Genomic DNA, 10,619 nt, shown 5'->3' on the forward strand with positions numbered 1-10,619 from the left:
ACGGTCAGTGTTACTTGCCTCCGCTCCAGTTGGAGACGATCGGCGGCCCGGTTGGTGATATAATTTGTGTCGGAGGCGAGGTCTATGAGGGTTCCCAGGGCATTTCCTGCTTCTGTTTTGACTATCAATGTCATCATTAGTACTGGATGTTCCTCTGGCCCATTCTCCGCGAAGAGACCCCCGCCTTCTGCGCCCGTGCTCAGCGTCATCGAAGCCTTACTGGTGAATGCGTTCGCCCTCCTTTCCTGTTCAGGGTTGAGTCCCAAAGAATCCAGGAATTCTCGTTGCTTGTCAGCGAACCCTGGCCCTGTCTTCTTTCCCTCACTCCACTCGGGACACAGAAGGTAGTGATGACTTGCCCTTCCTTCATCCCGCTTGCACACTCTGCACAGGTACCGGTTACTACACTCCCCGTCGGCGCCGTGCATGCCCAAACATTTCTGACAGGCTTTGCTTTGCCTTACTATGGCTCGTTTCTCTGCCAGACTGACACTCTTGAACTTTTGGCAGAAGAATATTTTGCCACCGTGCTGATCGCTTCCACAGATGTCACACTCTTCTCTTCTTTCCGAGTTCCTGCCCGTGACTCTGGTTTCACCTCGATGTTCCTCCTCTTCTTCATCTACCGGTGAGTCTCTCTCCGTGGCCCTCGTGAATGCCTTCTTCTCCCATCTGACTGGCCTCTCCGGTGTTCCCCCAGAGGTCTCCGTGGAGCCTCGGATTCGAGCTATCCCCTCGAGGATTACTTCCTGCCTTTTCAGAAATAGAAGAAGAGCATCGAACCGCTTGTCTGGGGCGACTTGGTTTTCGGGTTCGGTTACAAAGGTAATCCAGCCTTCCTGCACGCGATCTGGCAGTTTGCCCTCGATGGCCTTAAGTACAAGTGGGTTCTTCATAGCGCCCACTTCTCCTAAGTCTGTCAGGTCCATGAGGGCTCTTTCCACTGCCTGAATAAGGTCGATCGCTTTCCTCGGCTGGTTTCCTTTTACCGCTGGTATTCTTTCCAATTCCTCAATAATTTGCAGCGCGATGGTTGCCTTGTCTCCAAACCGATTCTCCAAGGCTTTGAATACGTCTTCCGCTGAGCGGTAGCTCGAGAGTTTGAGCTCCTCGAAAACCTTTCGGTCTATGCTCTCGAGGAGGTGGAGTTTCTTCACCTCTGGCGACCCCGATGGGTCTCCCTGCCGCTGCAGGCTTTCCCAATCTTTCCGCCAGCGATGAAAATCTCTCATACACCCGCTGAACACGGGCAGCCTTGTTGGAGGGAGTTTGATCTTGGCTCTAGTGCGGTTGCCTCCATATGTGGCGCTCTCCAGCCCTGCCTCCCGGGCTTGTTCCCATGCTTCCCGCTGAGCCTCCAGTAGTTTGGCGCGCTCTTGAGCGGCTATTTCTGCTGCCTTCAACTCAATCACGGCCGCCTTCTGCCTTGCCTCAGCGATCTCTTCTTCGGCCCCCAATTTCACCTTCGCTGTCTCCTTCTCAAACTCGGCCACGCTATCAGCTGACTTCAGTCTTGCCTCAGCGGCTTTCCTTTCCAGCTTGGCAATGGCTTCTTTATTTTCTCTATTTGCCGCTCGATCTTTGGCCTCTTCTTCGGCGAGAACGTCGGCCCTTTTCCTCTCATCTTCGGCGAGAGCGTCGGCCCTTTCTCTATTCGCCGCTCGATCTTTGGCCTCTTCTTCGGCGAGAACGTCGGCCCTTTTCCTCTCATCTTCGGCGAGAACGTCGGCCCTTTTCCTCTCATCTTCGGCGAGAGCGTCGGCCCTTTCTCTATTCGTCGCTCGATCTTTGGCCTCTTCTTCGGCGAGAACGTCGGTGGCCATTTGCTTTGCTGCGGCGGCCTTGTCGGCCATTTTCTCAGTATTCTCCTTCTCAACTCTTCCAAATTCAGTCACAAACGTTTCCCAAAGTTCATCCCTTTTGTCCTCCAGCTCCTCTAGTGACTTTCTCGTGTTGCACGCCTCAACTACAGGGATCCACTCCCCCCAGCTTGATAGCAGACTTCGCGCTTTGATGATGAGGCTCTCTGTGAGTGTGCTTCGTTCTTTACAAACGTCGTGGGTTGCCTCTTCTAGACTGATCCTCTTCGCGCCTTCGTGACTCCTTTCTGCTCGTCTAATTGTGGATGAAAGTTCGACCCCCGCGAACCTTGTCCACATGTTGGCCTTTAAAACGTGACCGACCTGTTCAACCTTCTGAGCTCTCTCCTCAGCGGCCTTGGTGATGTCTTGAAGAAGCTGACTGTTGCCTGTCTCAGGTTCCTGACTTGCTTTGGCCTGCAAACCTTCCTCATAATTGTCGTCTGCAGAGTTTAGGTCTTTCGCGTTTGATAGGAGCGCTATCCACTCGCGTTTCATGTCATCTTCGCCCATCAATGCCACTGACCTGATGATGTGGCGGTATCCTCTCTCAAAAGTGACTGCCAACTTTTCCCTTTCGGTCCCCAGTGCCTCCATTCTGCCTGTGACTCAGAAATAACCTGTGTGTACCTGTTTCGTCTTTCTATCTTATATCTTCAGCCCTCTCTGACTCCCTGAGCTTATTTGCGCTGGTCCCTGCACTTCCTTAACTAGTCTTCGGCAGCGGAACCAGGTTCACCGTGGGGTCATCCCAGGGATACTGCTAAAAATAAAATAATAAAGTGGGAGAGGATTTTCCTCCCCCCGACGACTTAATACCCAGGTACACACAAACCTATTTTAATGCAAACAGTCAATAGAGTCACAGAGAAGAGTGCTGGGTGTGGGTAGCTCTCTGGGTAGCTGCTATTAGCTCGCAATTCCTTTCTTGGTGGGTCTTGTAGGTTAGCCTAGCTGGCTGTGGATTCTTGCAGTTGGGTTAACCAGTTGAAGCTAGCCGTGGATTGTTTCACTCCTTGCCTGCCTAGCTAGCTGTAGCTTTGAGTGCTATAAGCTCTACCGCGTGCCTGCTGCGCTATTGCGACAACAAGGCTAACGCTAGCTTAGTTTGCTAATGCTACGCTGGCTAGCAAGTGGCTAGTTAGCTACGGTCGCGGGCGCCACGGCTCTGTTGCCGGCCTAGTTAGCTGTAGCTTTGAGTGCTATAAGCTCTACCGCGTGCCTGCTGCGCTATTGCGACGACAGGGCTAACGCTAGCTTAGTTTGCTAATGCTACGCTGGCTAGCAAGTGGCTAGTTAGCTACAGTTGCGGGCGCCGCGGCTCCGTTGCCAGCTGGCGGCTGCGTCACTAACCTGACCAGGCTTTAGCTTGCTCTTATCTCCGGTGAATGGATCCTTGTCCTCCCGGAGCTTCTGTTGCGTCCAACCGGGCTTGTATTCCTTAGCTAACTGACGGTCCGTCCTCCTGCGGTCGTCAGCGGGTGTTTTACAATTGTTCAGCTCTCCCTCTAGTTAGCTGAATGGTGAATTTTCTGCTTGCTCCGGCAGTACGGGTGAAATGATGAGAACTGACACAATTCGGTTTGATTTCCTTCTTCCTCTAATAAACAGATTGTAAAACTGAACACAATACATTGATATTAGTACATGTAAATAAACAACAGTGAACAAACTAACAGAAAAGATTTAACAAACTACACAATCATACAGAACTCAACTTACCAACTCCCATCTCTCTATACAACTGATCTCCCTTCTCCCCATGTCTCTCAGATCACACTCATTAAGCCCGCCCCCATTTCTATCTAACCAATCACTCCACTCATGCATACTTTTAACCAATCACCAACAACAAATAACATAACCCCCAAATGAACCCTCCCATGGATTAGCCAAACAGTGACTTTAAGTGACATCCAGGGGTGAAGCTGAATGTTCCATTGATTTACAATTAATTCAACATGGCGGCCTCCACGAAGATACGCAAATTAATACAAATATCATGTTTGATTGCTGCCGGATCTGTTTGTCTTGTTTTCACCACTGGATGTCGCGGAGGGTCACGCATTGTCCCTTTAATGTATTATATGTTGTATTAATCCTTTTAAATAAACAAATAAACAGGAGACCAGATCTCCCAGCATCCTCCCAGCCACCACCCCCCGCCACCCCCATGCTGTAGCGTAACCCCCTCTTCGCCTCCCTCCTATTGGCCACGGCCCGTCCAGGCTCTGACAGAACAGAGAGGATGCTGGGAGATCTGGTCTCCTGGTCTCGTCTGTCAGAGAGACGTCACGCAACAACGCCGCACGTTTAACGTGTCTTTTAGACGTGTCAAAACCAGGTGTGCAGGTTTCTTCCTTTTCTCCAGCTGCCAACATCATTATAATGACTAAACATCTTTATGAAGACAAACTAAATAAACGTAATTATGAAAAAACATCAAATGAGACTGGATGAATGAAGGCTGTGGAGGAACGCAGTGGTCCTGATGGGACTGGGGCTGCACACACACACACACACACACACACAGACACACACACACACACACACACACACACACACACACACACACACACACACACACAGACTGAAGCTCAGCTTCTACCCCAGGGCCATCCAGGCCCTGAACACAGCAAAGACCTAGGTTCTGGGCCCTGGACAGTCTGGACGGATTGATGGCAGCTGCTGGATTGAAAAAATCAGGTGTAGTGCTGAGGCACAAATGTGTACATTTCAAGCCTGCAAACTGCAAAACTAAATGAATGTGCAATAACACTATGTGCAATATGACAACCCTAGTCGTCTTATCTGTACAGTATAGTATAGTGGATAGTGTACATAGCCTTTATTTATGTAAACCAGCTCCTTTCCCTTCTTGTTTTTTTAGTTTTTTTTTCTTTCCTAGCACCAGGGGAGCCACCCCTCCCAAATGTCGTTGTTTGGTACCTGTACTATAGCAATGACAATAAAGACCATTCATTCACACACACACACACACACACACACACACACACACACACACACACACACACAGGGACTGGGGTTAGTCTTGGGTGTCTAGCGTATGGTGCTGTGCTGCTGTGTGTGTGTGTGTGTGTGTGTGTGTGTGTGTGTGTGTGTGAGGCGTAGAGAACAAAGCTGCTAGCCGTGTTCATGTGTGTGTGTGTGTGTGTGTGTGTGTGTGTGTGTGTGTGTGTGTGTGTGCCAGGTTCATCCAGCCCTGGCCAGCTGCCTGCTCTCAGGACCCTCTCACACGGAGAGGAAATCACACCAGCGATCATCTAATCTAACAGACCATCGATCTGTACTTTTCATTAAAGTCCTCGTCCTGAAAGTCTCAATGTTGTCGACTCCTTTGTTTATAAATGGTAAATGTAATGACTTATATAGCGCCTTATTCCAAAGCTCTTTACAACGGCCTCTCATTCACCCATTCACACACCAATGGCGGCAAGCCATTCACAGCCGCCCCAAACAGACGATGGATTTGTATTTTTCATTAAAGTCCTCGTTCTGAAAGTCTAAATGTTGTCGACTTCTTTGTTTATAAGGACTGGGAGATGCACTGTTCTTTTTTTTTGCATCCGTCGTACATTTTGTAGCATATTTACATTTTCAAAGGTGAAAAACACAACAGAAAACGAACAGGTCAGCACACAAACCATGGAATTTGGAATAATACATCTTACAAATGTATAATTTGGTGGCAGAGTGGTAAAACTCAAGATTCATCCTATTCCTACACTAGGACGGGGGTGGGGGTAGACTGGAGGAGTCTTTGGGGGTGGAGGTGTTTGACACTAGAACAGCCCTGGGTGGGGTCATTAACACTAGAACAGCCATGGGTGGGGTCATTAACACTAGAACAGCCATGGGTGGGGTCATTAACACTAGAACAGCCATGGGTGGGGTCATTAACGCTAGAACAGCCATGGGTGGGGTCATTAACACTAGAACAGCCATGGGTGGGGTCATTAACACTAGAACAGCCATGGGTGGGGTCATTTAACACTAGAACAGCCATGGGAGGGGTCATTTAACACTAGAACAGCCATGGGTGGGGTCATTAACACTAGAACAGCCATGGGTGGGGTCATTAACACTAGAACAGCCATGGGTGGGGTCATTAACACTAGAACAGCCATGGGTGGGGTCATTAACACTAGAACAGCCATGGGTGGGGTCATTAACACTAGAACAGCCATGGGTGGGGTCATTAACACTAGAACAGCCGTGGGTGGGGTCATTTAACACTAGAAGAGTCATGGGTGGGGTCATTAACACTAGAACAGCCATGGGTGGGGTCATTAACACTAGAACAGCCATGGGTGGGGTCATTAACACTAGAACAGCCGTGGGTGGGGTCATTAACACTAGAACAGCCATGGGTGGGGTCATTAACACTAGAACAGCCATGGGTGGGGTCATTTAACACTAGAACAGCCATGGGAGGGGTCATTTGACCATATGAGTAAAACATTTGTTAGATCTTTGCACTCGATTGTTACAAGGGGGGTCAGCGAAGAGGACTCCCCATCGCCCCTACTGGTCGAAGAGCGACAGTGCTCCAGCCCTGGACTAATTATCGAATGATTGTTGTCACCTGTGAGTGTTTGTCAGTGTATATAGGTGTGTCCCATTTCCTTGTTCCCTTGTCAGTCGATCACTTGTGTTACCCCGTATGGAATGCTTCAGAACCCTGTGTATGTATTACCACTTCACGTATCCGTTACCCGGAACGTAATTTGAACTTTGACTTTGTTTGCTGGTTTGCAACCTTGTACCGCCTTTGGAGCCCTTTGCTCAATCTTTAGTTTTCGTGCACTTTATTATTGACCGCAGTGCCTGAGTTATTATTACCTACATGCTGAGCCCTACTGCTCCCCTTTTGTTATTCCGGCTAAGAGTTTATGTTTGTACCTAAGAACCATACGTCTCAGTAAAGAGAAACTTTATTTTATTACATCTCCGTCTCATTCTTTACTTACACCGCACCTGGATCCGACATTATTGTGTACACCCAGAACCTATTAAGAAACATAACAGAACCTATTGAGAAACATAACAGATCGACTGACCACTATGGATCCAGCGGATGTATTAAACCTTCGCACCGTACTGGCCACCCAAGGGGCCATGCTGACCCAGCATGAACGTCTCCTCCGGGAGATGAGTGAACATCTCAGCCAGCTGTCCCTCACCGTCCCGAGCCTGGTGGACCGCCAGGACAACGCGGAACGGGTCGCCGCCGCAGCCAACGCCGCAGCAGTCCCACCTCCACTACTGGTCCCTACACCTCCGCCTACACCTCGTGAGCCTCGCCTTCCACCTCCAGAGAGGTACGACGGACGACCAGAGGGCTGCCGAGAGTTCATCACACAGTGCACCTTAGTCTTCAACCTACAGCCGACCTCCTTTCCCACCGAGCAGTCCCGGGTGGCCTATATCACCACTCTGCTAACGGGACGTGCCCTGTCCTGGGCGTCGGCAGAGTGGGAGAGGGGGACGGCGATATGTGCCAGTTCCCAGCTCTTCATAGCAGAGCTGCGGAAAGTCTTTGATCACACCCGGGTACTCTCTACCTACGAGGCAGGCAGGAGACTCACCGCCTGTCGACAGGGTCATCGCACGGTGGCGGACTATTCCGTGGAGTTCCGCACCCTGGCCAGAGAGACCGGGTGGGAGGAGCGCGCTGTGGTCGTCCTGTATGCTCAGGGGCTCTCGGAGGTCATGAAAGACGAGTTGTCCTTCCGAGAGCTGCCTGAGCAGCTGGACGACTTAGTCGACCTCTCTCGGCGGGTGGATAATAGACGCCGGGAGCGGGACCGCGAGAGAGGCTCGGCTAGGGGCGCGCCTTCCCACCTAACGCCGGGTGTGAAACCACCCAGTGGCTTCATGGAGGAGGAAACCACCTACGATGAGCCAATGCACTTAGGAGCGGCACGCCTTTCTCAGACCGAGCGACAGCGGCGTCAGAGAGAGGGGTGCTGTCTGTATTGCGGGCGGGCTGGACACCTAGTCGCTACGTGCCCGGAGAAGCCGGGAAACGGGAGGGCTCGCTAATGTCGGGAGGGGCATTGGTGAGCCATGAGTCACCTTCCGTAATGGGCGATCACCGGACTTTTTTGGGGGTAACGATAGAGGGGGGACGCCGCATACGACGGGTGTGGGCGTTGGTGGACTCGGGGGCGGCGGGGAACCTTCTGGACACGGGCTTAGCCCACGAGTGGGGACTAGCTCTAAAGGACCTTCCCGTTCCATTACCGGTCCGCGCCCTGGACGGCCGGCCTCTGGGGACCGGCTTCATTACCCAGTGCACACCACCTATTCGCATCCAGGTGGAGCAAGAACAGTGGGAGCTCATCCAGTTTTTTATTATTGAGTCTCCCGACTGTCCTCTGGTCCTGGGGCACCCCTGGCTGGCGGTGCACAACCATAACATTAACTGGTCCACGGGGCGAATTACCAACCCTCCCAGAACCCCAACCCCATTCCCAGTCCCTTCCCACTCCCTAGCTATAGCCCCTAGACCCTTTTCCACGCTAGCGGCGGGGTCTACAAACATTCCAGTGACTCCGGCCGTAGTGGGCGTTCCCCAGGTCTATTGGGATCTGGGGGAGGTTTTTAGCAAGCAGCGGGCTAGGGAACTACCCCCCCACAGGACTTACGACTGTGCCATCGACCTCCTGCCCGGCACCACGCCCCCTCGGGGGAGATTGTTCTCCCTCTCCGGTCCTGAGACCCTGGCCATGAAGGAGTACATCGACGACGCACTCGCCGCGGGCCACATTCGCCCTTCCACCTCCCCGGCGGGTGCAGGGTTTTTCTTTGTGGCCAAGAAGGACGGGGGGCAGAGGCCGTGCATCGACTATAGGGGGTTGAACAACGTCACGGTGAAAAACAGATACCCCCTTCCGTTGATGACGACGGCCTTTGAGTCCTTGCAGGGGGCCCGGGTCTTCACTAAGCTGGACTTACGAAACGCGTACAACTTAGTGAGGATCCGGGAGGGGGACGAGTGGAAAACAGCTTTTAACACCCCCAGAGGACATTACGAGTACTTAGTAATGCCGTTCGGCCTTGCCAACGCGCCAGCGGTATTTCAAGCACTCGTTAATGATGTCCTACGAGACCTCCTCGACCACTCAGTCTTCGTCTACCTCGACGACATTCTAATTTTCTCCAAGGACCTAGCCCAACACCGAATCCATGTGCGACAGGTGCTCGAACGCCTTCTCCATCACAAACTTTTTGTTAAAGTGGAGAAATGCGAGTTCCATGTGGACACCGTCTCCTTTCTGGGCTTCGTGGTGGACAAGGGGAATCTACTCATGGATCCCGGAAAGGTCAGTGCGGTGTTGGACTGGCCCCGACCCTCCTCTCTCAAACAATTACAACGCTTTTTGGGTTTCGCAAACTTTTATAGGAGGTTCATTCGCGGGTTTAGCGCCTTAGCGGCCCCGTTGACAGCCCTCACCCAGACTAGCCTACGCTCCTTTTCTTGGTCCCCGGAGGCGGACACCGCGTTCACGGCATTAAAACAGCGCTTCACCTCAGCACCCATCCTGGTGCACCCGAACCCGTCCCTACCCTTTGTTGTGGAGGTGGATGCCTCGGACATTGCGGTAGGGGCGGTTTTGTCACAGCGCTGCGCCAAGGACAATAAGACTCACCCCTGTGCCTTTTTTTCTCGCAGGCTGTCCGCGCCGGAGCGCAACTACGACGTGGGGAACCGCGAGCTGCTTGCAATCAAACTCGCGCTGGAGGAATGGAGGCACTGGTTGGAGGGGGCCGCGCACCCTTTTATAGTGTGGACGGACCACAAGAACCTGGCCTATATCCAGGGGGCCAAACGCCTCAACTCCCGACAGGCCAGGTGGGCGTTATTCTTCACCAGGTTCCAGTTCACGATCTCCTATCGACCGGGCTCTAAAAACACCAAGCCCGATGCACTGTCGAGGCAGTTCGATCCTGTGGACCTGGTGGAGAGTACGGATTCGATCGTCCCCACTGGCCTGGTCGTCGCCCCCGTGTCCTGGGGAATCGACAGGGTAGTGAGGACAGCGCTGAGGCGGGAGCCTGACCCGGGCGGGGGTCCGCCGGGGAGGCTCTACGTTCCGAAGACTGCGCGCGCACGACTGCTGCAGTGGGCGCACGCCTCCTCCCTCACCAGTCACCCAGGGGCCACCAGGACATTGGACTTCATACGAAGGAGGTTCTGGTGGCCCACAGCGGAGGGGGACACGCGTGCGTTTGTGGCAGCCTGTGCCCTATGCGCGCGCAGTAAAGCCTCCCGGCAACGGCCGCCGGGACTCCTACACCCCCTGTCCATCCCCAAACGTCCCTGGTCGCACATAGCCCTCGATTTCATATCGGGTCTACCCCCATCTGATGGGTTCACCGCCATACTAGTGGTGGTAGACCGGTTCTCCAAGGCGGCGCACTTCATCCCCCTCCCCAAACTCCCCACAGCCCAAGAGACGGCGGAGCTAGTGGTCCAGCACGTTTTCCGGGTGCACGGACTACCCCTGGACATGGTATCCGACCGGGGTCCTCAATTCGCCTCCAGGTTCTGGAAGGCATTCGCCACCAGCCTTGGCGCCTCCGTCAGCCTGTCCTCCGGGTTCCACCCCCAATCCAATGGGCAGACGGAGCGCGTCAACCAGGACCTGGAGGGGGTCTTGAGGTGCTACGTTTCCAGCAATCCGGCGACATGGAACCGGCGGCTGGCGTGGGCTGAATACGCCCACAACACCC

Source organism: Nansenia antarctica (assembly GCF_963989245.1).
Source record: "Nansenia antarctica genome assembly, chromosome: 5".
Taxonomy (NCBI): Eukaryota; Metazoa; Chordata; class Actinopteri; order Argentiniformes; family Microstomatidae; genus Nansenia; species Nansenia antarctica.